Raw genomic sequence first — 19,443 nt, 5'->3', positions numbered from 1 at the left:
ACTGTATTGTTTCTTCACTGGCCAATAAGTGAGGCACTGCTTCTTCACTGGCAAAAAGTCTGCAGAATGTCACTCACAAGCGATGGAGCGATACCTTGCCGGTTGGCAGCAAGGGCGGGACACTGTGGAAGCAGACAAGTATTCATCTGCCCTGTAAAAAGCGATCCCGTCACTGCTAAGCTGACACCAGCGACAGTATTGCAAGTGTGACACGAGCCTTTGGTTTACAGGTTGGGTGTTAAAGTAACCCCCTTCGGGTCTTCTTTCCAGGAGAGCCATCTCACAGTTAGCAGCCAGTTACATAATTGGGTTAAAAAAAGGCTTAACCAATAGAAAAAATCTATAAATCGAAAACCTCCAAATACACAATCCTTTACTCAGTTGATCCAGAGGATGGCAAAAAAACGAAACAAAAAAACTCTATGAACCATGGTCCGGTTTGCTCCAGTGGAGAAAAATGTCCAATGTTGCCCCAGAAACACAAGAGCTGGATACTTTTCTGCATGCAGTGGCCATGTAAAAGGAAAATCGATGATGTCTTTTTATATAATTTTCAGTGTGTGCCTCCATTTTTTCATAGCTGCTATGCAAAGAATGTAATTCCGTTTGTTTTTTATTTTTTAATGGAATCTTTGGTTATATGGTAAAACTTTGATGTAATACGGTATATATTTTCTTTGTATTTGCAGCATATTTTGTATTCATACTTGCTGTTTTTCATTTTGGAAAAAGTGACATTGTTCTAGTTCAGCATTATCCTACTGTCAGACGCTACATCTCTTAACACTTTTTGCTTTTCATTACTCATGATCCACAAATTTCTTCCTCTGACCTACTCCGCTGACATGGGAAGAATTTGCTCTGTTTAAATGAGCAACATAGCTTTGGCCAGCATGCTGTTTGAAGCATATTCCCATCCCGTGAACTGGAAAATTAAATCAGGTTACAGCATAGATTAACGTCCATGCTTGTGGATATAAGAGAAGGCTGCTAAACTCCATGAAATTAACCAACAAGATTACGCTGTTCAGGATAAATTTCAAAGCCATGTTCCATATTGTTTTCTGCAGTCCTCTTAGCGGTAATCTAATTTAGATCTTAATACTACATTGTACTATTTTCTCCTCTCTTAATCTGGGTTATTAAAGATACGTGTTCAACATATGAAATGCCCCAGGTTTGTGTTTTTCTACTTTGGGGAGTGCATAGAAAATTTAATGTATATAAATATAATACAGACATGTTAGTTGAAGGCCCCTTTTAGCCAAAATCAATGCTTCAAAAAGAAATGGTGTCTATGACTGTATTGCACAACATAATAGCTACTGCAGTGAGATCATGATGGAAAGATCAGAAAATGGGGCATAAAAGTGTTATTTTTTAGGGTTTTAGTTTTGGTTGGCGTGATGATAGTTTATATTCTCTGTCATATTTTATTGCTGTCTGTGCCTCCACTATGTAGAACTACTCTCTTTTTTTGACTTGATGTCCATTGTCCCCAGGATCAAAAGTGAAGGAAAATCTAAAATTGTGTGAGGTAAAGTCCCTGTTAGACAGTAGCCATGGGAAGAAAGGTCCCCACGGGAAAATGTTCCCACTTCCTGTTCTGGTGAAAACTGATTAAAATGAGATTTATTTCAATTTGGAGGTATTTCCTGTCAGTTTCCCTTTTGTAAAGGAAGTGAAGCTAAATCTATAGAATGGGAAAAGGAGGATAATAAAAAAAAACTAGAGGCGCACTGAATGAAAATTTTGGTACTGAAAATGCAGGATGCACTTGGCCCAAAAATTCAAAATGTTATTTAGAAATTTGTATTATATTTAACTTTTTAATGAATGACTTTAAATGAATATGAATTGTTGGCCATTATCTGCACTTTTAGCGCAACAAAGGCTAAAGAAAATGCCTCCCTTTAAATTCTATGTGTGTGTCACACTGGTCTGTTGTGCTTTCGTTGTGATAAAAAATCTTGCTGGCTCCATTTTTGGTCAGTTGAAAAAAAAAACGCACCAAAAATTCACCTCCCTGTTGAAATGCATTGAAAATGCAGCACTTGTGTTATGTTTTTGATTCGGTTCTTGAGTCACATGACCTATGAAAAACGCACCATAAGCACAGTAAAATCAAGTGCATTTTTGCTGCCATTATCAGCACCTTTTTCTTTATCTGCAAACTGACAAAAACAACATTTTTGGCGCATCTCTACCTTCAATGTCCCCTACACTATCCAATATAAAAAAAACATTTAAATCGGTTTCAGATTTACGTTGAACTCAAGGAAGATATAAATGACACAATTTTATGCATCTTGTAATCATTATAGTAGTGTTAAACCAAGAAAAAACAAAAACAAAAAAACTTTTGGCCCCTGCAGGATAATGTCAGTATGTGCTAGTATGCATCGAATACTAACACATTATAAGAGACTTGCCTTAAAACGAAGCCCTCCAGCCGCGCTTCCATCTTGACCTGGCTATCTTTCCAGCTTCTCGGGCTCTGGCCCTTTGAATGGCCAAGCTACAGTGAGGTCACTCCTGTGGAAGTGCACAGAAGTCACGGCCCGCAGCACTCAGTGGGCATGCGCTGGTTATATCATTGGCTGCTATTAATGTAAATATCCTCTAAACAGTGCATATTTAGGTGATATTTACTGTACCTACAGGTTAGCCTTATTATTGGCTTACCTTTAGGTAAAAATCACTCAGGTGGCTTCACTTCTGCTTTAATACACCATAAAATGTATTTATTTTTTTAAATATAAGCACCTACATTTGTCATGGTATCTGATTCGTGCATGCTCTATAGAGCAGGGCTTGAGTTTAAAAGGAAGAAGCAAGAGAAGGAGATAAGCAGTTTATGTGGAGACAGCATGCTGATAGGAGGAGAGAGCTGAGGGACAGAGAGACAAACTCATCACTGTGCTGCTTTTCATTTTGCTGTCCAGTCATAAATTGAGGGTAGGTCCTGGGTGACATGGGCTCAGATGTAGTGGGTTGATAAGGCTGTCCATCAGACCGAGGATGTCTAGTGGCAGAAAAAATACAGTGCACATTAATTTACCTTTTAATGAGCTGTCCTGTTTTATTTTGTTTTTAGTTAGTCCGCTTTATTGCTGCCCAATTGCCAATATGGAGGACCGGATGTGGTCATATGTTTAACGTAAACTCTCATATCTGTTGATACCTTGGCTTTTCTCTTGCATATAACATCCATATGCAATCTCAAGCTTTCTTATCCATATAAATTGGCCACTTCCCTACAGTTTTCCTAGTCTTTTTATTGGTGTTCTTTTGGAAATCAAACCGTGCCAAAAAAATTTATATATACACTATATTGTCAAAAGTTTGTGACACCTGCCTTTACACACACATGAACTTTAATGGCATCCCAGTCTTGGTCTGTAGAGTTCAATATTGAGTTGGCCCACCTAGGGAATGTTTGACCATTCTTCCAGAAGCACATTTGTAAGGTCAGGTACTGATATGGATAAGAAGGCCTGGCTCACAGGCACTGCTCTAATTCACCTCAAATGTGTTCTATCGGGTTGAGGTCAGGACTCTGTCCAGGTCAACCAAGTTCCTCCACCCCAAACTCTCTCATCAATGTCTTTATGGACCTTGCTTTGTGCACTGGTGCACATTCATGTTGGAACAGAAAGGGTCCATCCCCTAACTGTTCCCACAAAGTTGGGAACATGAAATTGTCAAAATGTCTTGGTATGCTGAACACCATAAGAGTTCCCTTCACTGGAACTAAGGGGCCAAGCCCAACCCTTGAAAAACAACCCCACACCATAATCCCCCTCCATTAAGTGCACAAAGCAAGGTCCATAAAAAAATGGATGAGTGAGTTTGGGGTGGAGGAACTTTACTTTAGTCCTGACCTCAACCTGATAGAATATCTTTGGGATGAATTAGAGTGGAGGCTGTGAGCCAGGCCTTTTTATCCAACATCCGTGCCTGGCCTCACAAATTTGCTTCTGGTAGAATGGTCAAACATTCCCATAGACACACTTCTAAACCTTGTGGACAGCCTCCCCAAAAGAGTTGAAGCTGTTGTAGCTGCAAAGGGTGGACCAACTCAATATTGAACCCTACTGACTAGGACTGGGATGCCATTAACCACTTAAGACCCCGACCATTTTGCAGCTAAAGGACCTTGCCCCTTTTTGCGATTTGCCACTGCGTCACTTTAACTGACGATTGCACGGTTGTGTGACGTGGCTCCCAAACAAAATTGGCGTCCTTTTTTTCCCACAAATAGAGCTTTCTTTTGGTGGTATTTGATCACCTCTGCATTTTTTTTTTTTGCGCTATAAACAAAAATAGAGCGAAATTTTTGAAAAAAAGCTATATTTTTTACTTTTTGCTATAATAAATATCCTCAAAAAAGATATAAAAAAACATTTTTTTCCCTCAGTTTAGGCCGATACGTATTATTCTACCTATTTTTGGTAAACAAATCGCAATAAGCGTTTTAACGATTGGTTTTCGCAAAATGTATAGCATTTACAAAATAGGGGATAGTTTTACGGCATTTTTATTAATATTTGGTTTTTTTTTTACTAGTAATGGTGGCGATCAACGATTTTTTTTTTTTTTGTGACTGCGACATTATGTCGGACACATCGGACAATTTTGACACATTTTTGGGACCATTGTCATTTTCACAGCAAAAGGTGCTATAAAAATGCGTTGATTACTGTGGAAATGACAATTGCAGTTTAGGAGTTAACCACTAGGGAGCGCTGTAGGGGTTGTGAGTGACCTCATATGTGTTTCTAACTATAGGGGGGCGGGGCTGGACTTGTGATGTCATTGATTGTCTGTCTGTTCCCTGATATAGAAAAAGACGATCGGTGACACTGCCACCTCTCCCTGTTCTTCTGCTCCTGTGATCGACCGCAGTCACGGAGCTTCGGACCGGGTCGCGGGCGCCCGACCCACAGCTGGGCACTTAAAGGGGGACGTACCTGTACGTGCCTGTGCCCAGCCGCGCCATTCTGCCGACGTATATGTGCAGGAGGCGGTCCTTAAGTGGTTAAAGTTCATGTGCGTGTAAAGGCAGGCGTACCAATACTTTTAGTATTATTATAGTGTGTGTGTGTTTTCTATATGTACAGGGAGTGCAGAATTATTAGGCAAATTAGTATTTTGACCACATCATCCTCTTTATGCATGTTGTCTTACTCCAAGCTGTATAGGCTCGAAAGCCTACTACCAATTAAGCATATTAGGTGATGTGCATCTCTGTAATGAGAAGGGGTGTGGTCTAATGACATCAACACCCTATATCAGGTGTGCATAATTATTAGGCAACTTCCTTTCCTTTGGCAAAATGGGTCAAAAGAAGGACTTGACAGGCTCAGAAAAGTCAAAAATAGTGAGATATCTTGCAGAGGGATGCAGCACTCTTAAAATTGCAAAGCTTCTGAAGCGTGATCATCGAACAATCAAGCGTTTCATTCAAAATAGTCAACAGGGTCGCAAGAAGCGTGTGGAAAAACCAAGGCGCAAAATAACTGCCCATGAACTGAGAAAAGTCAAGCGTGCAGTTGCCAAGATGCCACTTGCCACCGGTTTGGCCATATTTCAGAGCTGCAACATCACTGTGGTGCCCAAAAGCACAAGGTGTGCAATACTCAGAGACATGGCCAAGGTAAGAAAGGCTGAAAGACGACCACCACTGAACAAGACACACAAGCTGAAACGTCAAGACTGGGCCAAGAAATATCTCAAGACTGATTTTTCTAAGGTTTTATGGACTGATGAAATGAGAGTGAGTCTTGATGGGCCAGATGGATGGGCCCGTGGCTGGATTGGTAAAGGGCAGAGAGCTCCAGTCCGACTCAGACGCCAGCAAGGTGGAGGTGGAGTACTGGTTTGGGCTGGTATCATCAAAGATGAGCTTGTGGGGCCTTTTCGGGTTGAGGATGGAGTCAAGCTCAACTCCCAGTCCTACTGCCAGTTTCTGGAAGACACCTTCTTCAAGCAGTGGTACAGGAAGAAGTCTGCATCCTTCAAGAAAAACATGATTTTCATGTAGGACAATGCTCCATCACACGCGTCCAAGTACTCCACAGCGTGGCTGGCAAGAAAGGGTATTAAAGAAGAAAAACTAATGACATGGCCTCCTTGTTCACCTGATCTGAACCCCATTGAGAACCTGTGGTCCATCATCAAATGTGAGATTTACAAGGAGGGAAAACAGTACACCTCTCTGAACAGTGTCTGGGAGGCTGTGGTTGCTGCTGCACGCAATGTTGATGGTGAACAGATCAAAACACTGACAGAATCCATGGATGGCAGGCTTTTGAGTGTCCTTGCAAAGAAAGGTGGCTATATTGGTCACTGATTTGTTTTTGTTTTGTTTTTGAATGTCAGAAATGTATATTTGTGAATGTTGAGATGTTATATTGGTTTCACTGGTAAAAATAAATAATTGAAATGGGTATATATTTTTTTTTTGTTAAGTTGCCTAATAATTATGCACAGTAATAGTCACCTGCACACACAGATATCCCCCTAAAATAGCTAAAACTAAAAACAAACTAAAAACTACTTCCAAAAATATTCAGCTTTGATATTAATGAGTTTTTTGGGTTCATTGAGAACATGGTTGTTGTTCAATAATAAAATTAATCCTCAAAAATACAACTTGCCTAATAATTCTGCACTCCCTGTATATACAGTATCTCACAAAAGTGAGTACACCCCTCACATTTTTGTAAATCTTATTATATCTTTACATGTGACAACACTAAAGAAATGACACTTTACTACTATGTAAAGTAGTGAATGAATGAATGAATGAAAAACTTATAAAGCGCGGCGCATGCGAACTGAATCGCTTCTGGGCGCTAGTTGTTCGTGTCTCATGACATCAAAAGAGCAGAGTTTTGATCTGTCTTCTGAAAGTCAGGTGGTTTTCCTCCAACCGAATGCTGGTTGGTAAAGCGTTCCATAGTCTAGGACCCTGAAAAGCAAACCTTCTTTCTCCTTTGGACTTGTATTTGGTTTTTGGTACCCTGACCAGATTTTGGTCGGTGGATCGCAGAACGCGATTCGAATTGTGAGGTTCTATCTTGTCGCAAAGATATTGCGGAGCCTTCCCATGGATGCACTTATGTGTCAGGCAGAGTGCTTTAAATGCAATTCTGTCTTTTACTGGCAGCCAGTGAAGGGTTCTCAACGAAGGTGAGATTGATTCCCATTTTTTTTTCCCAGTCACCAGTCTGGCGGCCGTATTCTGAACGACTTGCAGACGGGAGATTTGGTACTTTGGGAGTCCGAGGTACAGGGCGTTAGCATAGTCCAGTCTGGAATTCACGATTGTTCCCACCACGACTGCTACGTCTTCTTTGGGGATAAATGGAATAAGTCTGCGTAGTAGGCGCAACAGATGGTGCGCTCCGCTGACTACTGACCCTATTTGTGCGTCCATTGTCATGAAGGTGTCGAAGATGACCCCGAGACTTTTGACTTTGGAGCTAGGGGTGATAATTTGGCCCAGAATGGGCGGCGGTGTCCAGGTTGTTGCCAGTTGACTCTTTCGGCTGGCGTGAAACATAAGAAGTTCTGTTTTTGAACTGTTGAGTTTAAGATAACTCTTAGTCATCCAGTTTTCTATCAAAGAGAGACATTTCTCTAAACTGGGATGATGATCCTTTTTGTTGCAGATGCGAAAATACAGTTGCGTATCGTCTGCATAAGAGTGATAGAGTAGTTCTTGGCTACTGATAATATCAAAGAGAGGGCGAAGATAGATGTTGAAAAGCACCGGTGACAGGGGGGATCCTTGGGGGACTCCACATGACACCGTGCGCTTTTCCGACGTGAAACAACCCAATTTAACTGTTTGTGATCGGTTTTCAAGAAAGGAAGAAAACCATGGTAAATTACCTTCTGCGACTTCTGCTACCTTGGCTAGTCGCATCAGTAACAGTTTGTGGTCTACCGTGTCAAAGGCTGCGCTTAGGTCCAGCAGAACCAGGAGACAAGATTCTCCTTCGTCTGCGGCCTCGAGGGCATCGTCCCATATTTTGAGTAAGGCCGTTTCTGTCCCGTGTCCAGGACGGAAGCCTGATTGTAATGGATCCAGTAGATTGTGGGTATCTAGATGCTGTTGCAGCTGTTGTACCACTACTTTCTCCATTATCTTGGAGAGAACATTTAGGCCTGTTATGGGACGGCGGTGAGTTGGGTCCTTGGGATCCAGGTTAGGTTTTTTCAAGATGGGCTGGATTGTGCCCTCTTTCAACAGGGATGGCACTGTGCCTTCCTTAAATGACTGGTTTATAAGCTGTGTGATGGGTGGTGCCAGGATGTCGGCACATTCCTTCAGCAGTTTGGTGGGGATGATATCATTGGGCGATGTGCTGTTCCGCAAAGCACCAATGATATTTTTTGTGGTATCGATGGAGATCGGTTCCAGAGTGAATTTTGTTGATTGTAGAGCGTTTCTGTGGGTGTTTTGTGGTTGATTGACGGTGGGGTTGAGGGGGGTATTGTTTTGCATGATGCTTTCCCGGATTCTTTCAATTTTGTTGATGAAGAAATCCGATAGTTCATTGCAGAACTCTTGGGTGTCTGAGTTGGGGACTTCAAGACATCCTGGATTCATGGTCTGGGTGACCATCTTGAAGAGTTCGCGGGGGCGGTTTAGGGCGCTGTTAATCGCCATAGAAAAATGATGTTTCTTGGCTTTGAAGATTTCTTTATGATATCGTGTTGTTATTGCCTTGTAGATGATGAGGTTATCCTCTGCAGGACTTCTTTTCCAGGCGGCTTCCGCCCTTCTGCGCTCTTGCTTCAGAAGCGACAGTTGGTTGTTGAACCAGCCGTACTTTCTTTTTCGGATGCAGGCTTTGCGTTTCGGTGCTACTAAGTCGGCTGACTGTAGCAGGGCTGCGTTTATGGCATCCAGTGTATCTGCGGCTGTTTGATGTGGATGGATTGTTTTGATTCTGTTTCCCAAGGTAGATTTGAAGAGTTCCGAATGGAGCTTCTTCTGAGATCTAGCCCAGTGTATTGTCACCGGCTTGGGTGCTTTTATCACTGGGGGAATTTTGGAGATTATGAAATTAATTGCATGGTGGTCTGTCCATGGCAATGGTTCATTTTCTAAAATGCTTATTTTCAGATTTTGTCTGAAAATTAGGTCGAGTGTGTGACCTGAAGCATGTGTTGGCCCGCATATAAGTTGCTGTAGCCCTAATCCCTCCAGGTGATCAATGCAGGCGTCCGCAATGGGATCCTGTGCGGAGTTGGCCCACAGATTAAAGTCCCCGAGCAGCAAAAGGTGTTTGCTGTTAAGGGTATAAGTGGATATAAACTCCGTTAATGATGGCAAAAACTGCGATTTTGGCCCAGGTGGCCTATAGCAGAGGAGAATGTGAACAGTCTCCTGGGGGGAAGTTTGAAGTTGAAGAGTAAGGGTTTCCATGAATGGAAGAGGATTTTGAAGGGCTGGCTTAGTGATTGTAATGCGATTCTTGTGGATCACCGCCAGGCCTCCTCCTCTTTGCCCTATTCTGTTTTCCGTTATAATGCGATAGTTTTCTGGCACCAATTCTCCGAGAATGGTGTTGCAGTCGTCTGAGAGCCAGCTTTCTGTAATAAAGAGGCAGTCTAGATCGTTTTGTAGTAAGAAATCGTGGATTTCTAATCAGTGTTTTACTGCCGATCTTGTGTTGATCAAAGCACATGATATGTGCTCGAGCTGGGTTAAATAGTTAAAATTTTTGATGGTCGATCGAATCTCAAAAGTTGCTCTATTTTTAAGGCCTTTTTGGTGACGGCTGGTAATGCTGTTGCGAATTGTCTCAGACCCCGAATAGGGTCCGCAGAGTATCGCAGATTAGCCATTGTCGCCAGTCACATTGTCGTCAGTCTTTCCTAATTGCGGCGGCCGCGAATGAGGCCTGGTCTGGCGCAGATGCGGGAAGAGCCGCGAGACGCCGGACGTGATGGGTGGAAGACTGTCCAAGTGAGCCGTCACTCCTTGAGTCTTCTCTCCCCGATTGGTCCAGAGGAAGGCGAAAAACCCCAGGCGTGCTGTGCCAATCTGCAGCGATCGGGGAAAAAATTCCTTCCTGACCCCTTAACGGCGATCGGTGCAACCCTGGATCAATTGGCTAGGGGGGTGTGGTGGACCCTGCCTGGCTGCACTATCCCTGGGGAGAGCCGACTAGTTTGAGAGCGTCCTGCTCTCACTATCCCTGGGGTGAGCAGACTAAGATGAGAGCGTCTGCTGCACCGCTGAATCTATATAGCAAGAGTTCCAACTTTATTAGCTGCAAGCTTGTTCTGGATCAGTGATTGAAAAAAAATAATGAAGACTCCTGTCTTACCTCCTGTTTCAAACTCCTGGTTTTTAACTCGCACTTTTGATCAAAGAATGCACTTCTGGTCAGAGAGTCCACATGTGAAGCCACCATCAACTGGGAGCCAGTGAGTGTACAACTTGTATAATGGTGTAAATTTTGTGTCCCCTCAAAATAACTCAACACAGAGCCATTAATGTCTAAACCACTGGCAACAAAGGTGAGTGTACCCCCAAATGAAAATGTCCAAATTGGGCCCAAAGTGTTAATTTGTGGGGACACCATTATTTTCCAGCACTGCCTTAACCCTCTTGGGCATGGAGTTCACCAGAGCTTCACAGGTTGCCACTGAAGTCCTATTCCACCCCTCCACGACGACATCACAGAGCTGGCTATTGCTGGAGACCTTGCACTTCTCCACCTTCCGTTTGAGAATGCTCCACAGATGCTCAATAGGGTTTAGGTCTGGAGACATGCTTGGCCAGTCCATCACCCTTACCCTCATCTTCTTTAGCAAGGCAGTGATTGTCTTGGAGGTGTGTTTGGGGTCGTTATCATGTTGGAATACTGCCCTGGGGCCCATTCTCTGAAGGGAGGGGATTATGCTCTGCTTCAGTATGTCACAGTACATGTTGGCATTCATGATTCCCTCAATGAACTGTAGCTCCCCAGTGCGGGCTTATCTTGGTCTCATCAGACCACAGGACATGGTTCCAGTAATCCATGTCCTTAGTCTGCTTGTTTACAGCAAATTGTTTGCAGGCTTTATTGTGCCTCATCTTCAGAAGAGACTTCCTTCTGGGCCATGCAGACCAATTTGATGCAGTGTGCAGCGTATGGTCTAAGCACTGACAGGGTGACCCCCCACCCTTTCAACCTCTGCAGCAATGCTGGCAGCACTCATACGTCTGTTTCCCAAAGACAACCTTCACATATGACGCTGAACATTTGCATGTAACTCCTTTGGTCAACCATGGCTAGGAGTGTTCTGAGTGGAACCTGTCCTGTTAAAACGCTGTATGGTCTTGGCCACACCCGCTCCCCATTCACACCTGAGAACTTGCACCACTAACAAATCACATAACACCTCTGGAATATGCAGTTCAGTTTTGGGCACCAGTTCTCAAAAAGGATATAGGAGAACTGGAGAAAGTGCAGAGAAGAGCAACCAAATTGATAAGAGGCATGGAGGAGCTCAGCTATGAGGAAAGATTAGAGGAACTAGATTTATTCACTCTTGAGAAGAGGAGAATAAGGGGGGATATGATCAACATGTACAAATATATAAGAGGTCCATACAGTGAACTTGGTGTTGAGTTATTCACTTTACGGTCATCACTGAGGACAAGGGGGCACTCTTTACGTCTAGAGGAAAAGAGATTTCACCTCCAAATACGGAAAGGTTTTTTCACAGTAAGAGCTGTGAAAATGTGGAACAGACTCCCTCCAGAGGTGGTTCTGGCCAGATCAGTAGATTGCTTTAAGAAAGGTCTGGATTCTTTCCTAAATGTACAGAATATAACTGAGTACTAAGATTTGTAGGTAAAGTTGATCCAGGGTAAATCCGATTGCCTCTCGGGGGATCAGGAAGGAATTTTTTCCCCTGCTGTAGCAAATTGGATCATGCTCCGCTGGGGTTTTTTGCCTTCCTCCGGATCAACTGTGGGTATGAAGTTGGGTGTATAGGATTTTACTGTGTTTTTTTATTTTGTTTTTTGTGGTTGAACTGGATGGACTTGTGTCTTTTTTCAACCTGACTAACTATGTAACTATGTAACTATGTAACCTGTGAGGGAAAATGGCTGATTGGGCCCAATTTTGAGATTTTCACTTAGGGATGTAATCACTTTTGTTGCCAGCGGTTTAGACTTTAATGGCTGTGTGTTGAGTTATTTTGAGGGGACATCAAATTTACACTGTAATACAAGCTGTACACTCACTACTTTACATTGTGGCAAAGTTTAATTTCTTCAGTGTTGTCACATGAAAAGATTCAATAAAATATTTACATAAATGTGGGGGGTGTACTTCTGTGAGATACTGTGTGTGTGTGTGTATGTATGTGTGTGTGTGTGTGTGTATATAATGTGTATGTGTGTAATATATATATATATATATATATATATATATATATATACGCACGCACACACACATAGGTAGATTCACGTAGGGGCGCCTAAAATTAGGACGGCCTAGCCTACTCTTTTTAGGCTACACCGCCGTAAATTATTTAGGTTAGTAGTGGTTCTCAAACCACTTACCTTCAAATTTTCGGCGGCGTAGCCTAAAATGAGCGGGCCTAAGCGCGCCTAATTCAAATGACTGGGGGGGGCGTGTAGTATGGAAATGAGGCTTGACCTCACGTTTTTTGACGGTTTTTACACTGCGCATGAGCCGGGCGACTACATTTCCCAGTGCGCATTGCGGCTAAGTAGGCCGTACGGGCCTATTGATTTAGACGCGTACGTAAACCCCGATTCGCGGACGACTTGCGCAAACGACGTAAAAGATTTGAACCTCGCGGCGGGAACGGCGGCCATACTTAACATTGTTATTCCACTTCATAGGTGGAATAACAGGTGGAATAATAGGTGGAATATCTGCAGATAAGCCGGCCTAACTCTTTGTGAATCTACCTAACAGTATATTCCATTTAGGCAGGTTTCCATTGATGGACTAAACTCCTGCTCACTTGACAATACAGTACTACATTTGTCTATCACAACTTTCCCTATTTATGTGGAGAAAAATGATTATTAATTCAGTTCCAGTGTATTTATTGTCAATTTATGGAATTAGTAACCGATAAAGTTCAATTGGACCTTTTCATTTCAAAGAAAAAAAATATAATGTTGTAAAATGTTCCAAGGCTGTTTTTGAAGCCAATGCAAAACAGCTGGCATATTACAATGATTAGAGAACTAGTAAAAATGCATACAGGAGGGCCCACTGCCAAGGAGAGGAGAGGCTTCTGAGCTGTTGGGTGAGTTCTGATAGTTTGCCACTTTTGTTTCCTTTAAGTATATAGGTCTTCTTAATCAACCTGGGAAATGAGTCACTATGACTTGGCTATGACTGGATCACATTGTGTCTTGTGATATTAGATTTTAAGGGGCTCTCTTTGTAAGCTGTTTCTACTGCAATTCCCTTTTCTAATAATGATATTCTTTTAAAGAGCCGTTAAGATAAGCAAAAGTGACAATGGTGTTCTACCATCACTCTACTCCTTTCCCTGGTCTCAAATAGATCTGAAAGTTGCACGCTTTGCATTTCTGTATTCAGTTTTCTTCTGCCAGTAGCCAGTTTTAGATTCTTACAGCCCTAATAATGATTTTGTGGATACAAAATGTAAAAAAGAAATGCGTGATACTGTATTAATAACCTGGTGTTTGGAAGAGATCAGCTGTGCTGATAAGCACAAAAAAGATGAAGAGATGGTGAAAACAAATATTTTGTAAAAGAGAAAAGTAACAATTATTTATGAAGCACAATTTTAGGTAAATGTCATCCATTTGGGCTTTAATGTTTTCTACCTTTAAAGCAGTATTCCACTGAAAACAAATCACTCACAAAGCGGCATTACAAATGTGCTAATGTAGCAACAATCATCTTACACACAATGGAAGCTCATCCTGAAGATAACCAGTCACTAATAGGTTTATGCAGCAATCTGAAAATTAAACGTGAATGCGCTTCTAGTGCACTATCCGCAAAAGTTTGTTCGGTGTCTTTGTTGTGAAAGTTCAACCAGTTGGAAATCAAATTTCAACCCTTTTATTATTTATTTATTTATCCATTCCAGCAAGACGTTTATGTTACATTCATGTAACCAATACACAAATGAAAAAATTAAGTTTATTCTAATCACTTTTAAGCCTCGTTTACACTGTTGCATGCAATTCTCATAGGTGCAGGGAGTCCATCCAGCTGTGTGGTAAATGTCCACCCACGTCCTTCCCTGCAGGAACGTGGGTAGGATTCAAAGAATTTTGGGTATGTGGATCTAGGTTGTTGGTTCTTTATCACTGAACATCAGAAGGTGCAAATGTACCTTAGGTGACATTTGGTTGTAAAGGGTTTCCCTGAAATAGGACAGTGTTTCTATTAGGCAATGTCTCATCACATTTGGACCTCATGGAGCTCCCAGCTGGGGATGTGGCTATAGGCAGGGATCCTAACCTGATTAATGGTAGTGGTCCCATCAACCAGTGTGTTCTGAATCTGTGGTCTCAATGCATGCTGAGGTCATGGCCGAAGCCCTTAGACTGAGTTTTATGATTAAAGTGTATTGAGTTTTGGAGTGCATCCTGAGCCAGGTACAGTGAGGGGAAAAAGTATTTGATCCCCTGCTGATTTGTAGGTTTGCCCACTGACAAAGAAATGATCAGTGATCAGTCTATAATTTTAATGGTAGGTTTATTGTAACAGTGAAAGACAGAATAACAACAAATAAAATACAGAAAAACGCATTTAAAAAAAGTTATAATTTGATTTGTCATTGTCATGCTGGAATATCCATCCACAACCCATTTTCAATGCCCTGGCTGAGGGAAGGATGTTCTCGCCTAAGATTTAAAGGTACAGGGCCCCGTCCATTTGATGCTGTGAAGTTGTTCTGTCCCCATAGCAGAAAAACACCCGAAAATATGTTTCCACCGCCATGTTTGATGGTGGGGATGGTGTTCTTGGGGCCATAGGCAGCATTCCTCCTCCTCCAAACACGGAGAGTTGAGTTGATGCCAAAGAACAACATTTTGGTCTCATCTGACCAGAACACTTTCACCCAGTTCTCCTCTGAATCATTCATATGTTTATTAGCAATCTTGAGACGGGGCCTGTCCACATGCTTTCTTGAGCAGAGCAAGCTTGTGGATGCTGCATTATTTCAGTCCTTCACGTCGTAGTGTGTAGAGTTGCTACCTCATCCCTTTAAAACCAAACCCATATGAATTCCACAGGTTATTTGGCTAATTAAGGTGTTAATTAAACTAATTTGTGCCTTATCTGCATTAAATTGGCCCCAGGATCTGTGTAATTCATATGTGTTCACGTTTAACTACTTAAGACCCGGCCCCTTTTTGCGATTCGGCACTGCGGCGCTTTAACTGACAATTGCGCGGTCGTGCGACGTAGATCCCAAAAAAAATGGCGTCCTTTTTTCCCCCAAATAGAGCTTTCTTTTGGTGGTATTTTATCACCTCTGCGGTTTTTATTTTTTGCGCGATAAACAAAAATAGAGCGACAATTTTGAAATAAAATGCAATATTTCTTGCTATAATAAATATCCCCAAAAAAGATATACATTTTGTTTCCCTCAGTTTAGGCCGATACGTATTCTTCTACCTATTTTTGGTAAAAAAAATCGCATAATGCGTTTATCGATTGCTTTGCGCCAAATTTGTAGCGTTTACAAAATAGGTGATAGTTTTATGGCATTTTTATTAATATTAATCTAGTAATCTCGGCGATCAGCGATTTTTTTCGTGACTGCGACATTATGGCGGATACATCGATTTGACAAATTTTGACAAATTTTTGGGACCATTGTCACTTTCAAAGCAAAAAGTGCTATAAAAATGCACTGATTACTGTGAAAATGACAATGGCAGTGAATGAGTTAACCACTAGGGGGCGCTAAGGGGTTAAGTGTGCCCTAAGGGAGTCATTCTTACTGTAGGGGGGCGTGGCTGTAGGCGTGACGTCACTGATCGTCGTTCCCTATATCAGGGAACAGACGATCAGTGTCACCCCCACACAGAAGAACGGGCAAGGTATGTTTACACTCACCTCTCCCCGTTCTTCAGCTCCTGTGACCGATCGTGGGACAGCGGCAGCGATCGGGTCTGCAGAGCTTCAGCGACCCCGCGGCTGGGCTCTTAAAGGCAATGTACAGGTACGTGCTTGTGCCCTTCTGCCAAAGTATATCGGCATGAAGGGGTCCTTAAGTGGTTAAAGGGAGTAGGTGGCCAAACTCGGTAGTGTGTTAGAAATTGTTTTCTTGGTGACTATGGTCCCAGCTGCCTTGAGATCATTGACAAGATTCTCTCGTAGAGTTCTGAGCTGATTCCTCACTGTTCTCATGATCATTAAAACTCCACAAGGCGAGTTCTTGCATGAAGCCCCAGACCGAGGGAGATTGACAGTTATTTTGTGTTTTTTCCATTTGTGAATAATCGCATCAGTTGGATGCTGCATCTGTCCCCCGGTGCTTCCAAGACTAAGAACCCGAGCGATCTATCACCGACGATCGATTGGTCCCCAAAGTTACCTGAGCAGAGAGCTGCACACTCAGTCAGTGGCTCTCTGCTCTGCCTCCCCACCCCCTTGTGCTTGGTGGAGCACTGAGCTGTGGAGGGGGTGGGAGCAGCTGACTCAGACTCACAGCGGCTCGCTGGGAGGCTGAGCTGGGTGCCAGTCCAGGCATGTGGATAGTTCCAAACTCCATTGTCGCAATCTTGCCCAAACCTGGGCCTGCACTTCAGCAGACAGCGGACTTCAACCTGCCATCTGCTAACGGGTCACAGGAGTGCAGAAAGAACTGTGATCCATAGGAGAAGTACAGCCAAACGAGCTTTGGCTGTACTTTAACTTTAAAAAAATTGGGGTCTAATATTGATGTTATATGTTATTTAAATCAGGTGCAGCTCTGCATATAAACCAATCAGCTTCCAGATTTGTTGTCAAAGTTTATTTGAACAAGCTGAAGTTAGAAGCTGATTGGCTACCATGCACACCTGTACCATATTTTACACTCTCCAATTTTAGTAAATCAGCCCTACAGCGTTTGTCATTGACTCCCGCACTACAGCTAACTATATCTCCATACAAATTGGAGACACGTTTGTATCATGTATTTGAGATGTAAAAGTGAAGATATGGTGTTGTAGAGAACTAGGATGTGGTTCTTGTTTTAAATTAGAAGGTATACACATTCTGGCATAATTATATTAAGTCCCTATACAGTAGTAGTTTTCCTACATTGTTACAATGGAAAATTACTGTAGCAAGCTATTATGTGATCCAGAGAAGCAGAAACTGCTATGTCATCTTCTTCCCCATTGGGACTTTGGCTGTCATGTTAGCAGCCAGTCAAGAAAGGAACATACTCAGGGGGCACACTATAAGCATAATATTCATAGGGTTTAACTGAAGTCATCCAGAGTGAACAGTTAACTTTGTAGGTCTGCAAGTAGTGAGTTGAAGTATATATAATACACAATACGTACCCTTGGAAGTGATCAAAACCAAGGATACAAAGTATTTGCGCTTCTAATAGGATTTCATAGCATTTCATAACCTGTATGATATGCTATTGATCTTATTATTGCATATTTGTCATAATCCTATTAAACCACCTATCTTCCTACTAAACTATCTCATCTTTTACTTTATTTTATTTCCTAAATAAAGTGGTTACCTCTTGAGTAATGAGTAATATATTGTGTTTGTTTTTAAAGCAAAATGTTAAATGTGAGTTTTGTCAGTATTTACAGGATAACTACATGCCATAAAGATGGTTTAATTACCAGTCTGGCTTTGAAAATTGAAAATAAACCAATGCCTCTGTCAGTAATAATTTTATTCTTAATGATGAATTAATATATACATTTAATGTCTGGAGACAACTATGCTGTGAAAGATCTAAATTTCTTGGGGTTTAAAGAACCACTCCTACTACTAACTATAAGTTTGTAAATTAAATGATTAATTTTAGGATATTAAAATTTTCAAAGTTGCTAAATACACGTACATTAAGCATCTGTGAAGATTTTTTTTTGTGCAATGAAGCATTACAAAATAGTGACAGATAAGATATAATACAGTATAAATGTCACTCTTTTAATTTTATATTTTTATGTATTATATACTCTTTGATATCTGTCAACATTCAATGTTATTCATGAATTGAATAGGCTGTCAAAATAAATCTTTATTAAGTATTCAAAAGAAATCTGTAAAAGGAAATCTAAAAAAAAAAAAAAAAAAAAAAAAACTGGTTGTAAGACATTCCAACAAAGGGTTTGAGTTTTTAGATACATTTTAAACTTGTTAATGCTTTACTTACTGAAGAATCTGAACAGTCTCCTAACTTGTTCTATTTAGGTAGGCTCACCTATAAAATAATTGTATTTCTCCCCTTCCTTTAGGGGCATTTTTCTGTATATCCATTTCTGGATGTCTGCACACGGCACTTCTAGCTCCCATGCAGGACAACAATGACTGGATTTTATGTTGTTTGTGCCCGTGTGCATGAGACCTAAAACTTCTTTTGTCTGAAGACCCTGTGCCCTGAGAGTAGAGGTGGGAAGTTTGTGGATTTTTGTCAAATGCTGCTTTGCCAGCTACCTGACCTTTTTTCCTTTGAGATTTTTGTTTATTGATTGTTTTTATTAAATATCCTTGATACACAGCTGATTTTAATTTTTTTTGGGCAACTTCAGAGTCCTTGTAGTCTACCCTAGAGAGGCTTTTTTTGTGCCACCACCAAATGACTGGTTTATAAGGGGTTGGTTCTAATTTAGTTTATTTGAAACATGTTACCCTACATTTAAAGGATCAGTCTGCTATTTCTGGCCAAGGCTCTTTTAGAGCTCCCACAGCTGCAAACCCCTTTACACCCACTGTTTGTCACTTGTCTATGGAAACGGTCAACACCCTGAAGCATCCAGGGCCCCTCTGGTGAATATGGTGAAGCTTTTTCCCTTTAGAAGGGTAATTATTGCTTGGTGGTCTTTCCCCACAGTAAATGGTTTTGTAATACAAATTAACAGACATTCTACCAAACCAGTTTGTGGTGGTCACATCTTTTGGGATTTCGCTGATAGCGAATTTGATTCTGTACTTGATACCCAGTCTGATTTAGCGTGGATGACTTTTCACCTTGTGTTTGTAGTGATTCCAATTTGTGAAACTTTATTGCTTTAGGTTATAGTACGTTGCTTAAAGATGACAGTACATCCCTAAAAGCGGACCCTGACATCATTAGAGTCAACCCTTACTTCATTGAAATTTCTGAAAACTTGTTCTTTAGTTGTGACTGCCTGATACGATTCTAAGCTTGTTTCTTGCATGGCACTGATGCCCATTCACATGCATAGGGCACTTTGGCTAAGTACCT

General features: G+C 41.6%; 1 protein-coding gene across 4 annotated transcripts in view; it reads left to right on the top strand.

The window, feature by feature from the left end:
* Positions 1–19,443, top strand: part of DENND1A (DENN domain containing 1A) — a 1,239,075-nt gene that overhangs the window by 181,065 nt on the left and 1,038,567 nt on the right. The gene's annotated exons all lie outside the window — the stretch shown is intronic.

This window comes from Rana temporaria, chromosome 9 (genome assembly GCF_905171775.1).
Source record: "Rana temporaria chromosome 9, aRanTem1.1, whole genome shotgun sequence".
NCBI lineage: Eukaryota > Metazoa > Chordata > Amphibia > Anura > Ranidae > Rana > Rana temporaria.
This window is presented reverse-complemented; position numbering and strand designations above follow the sequence as displayed.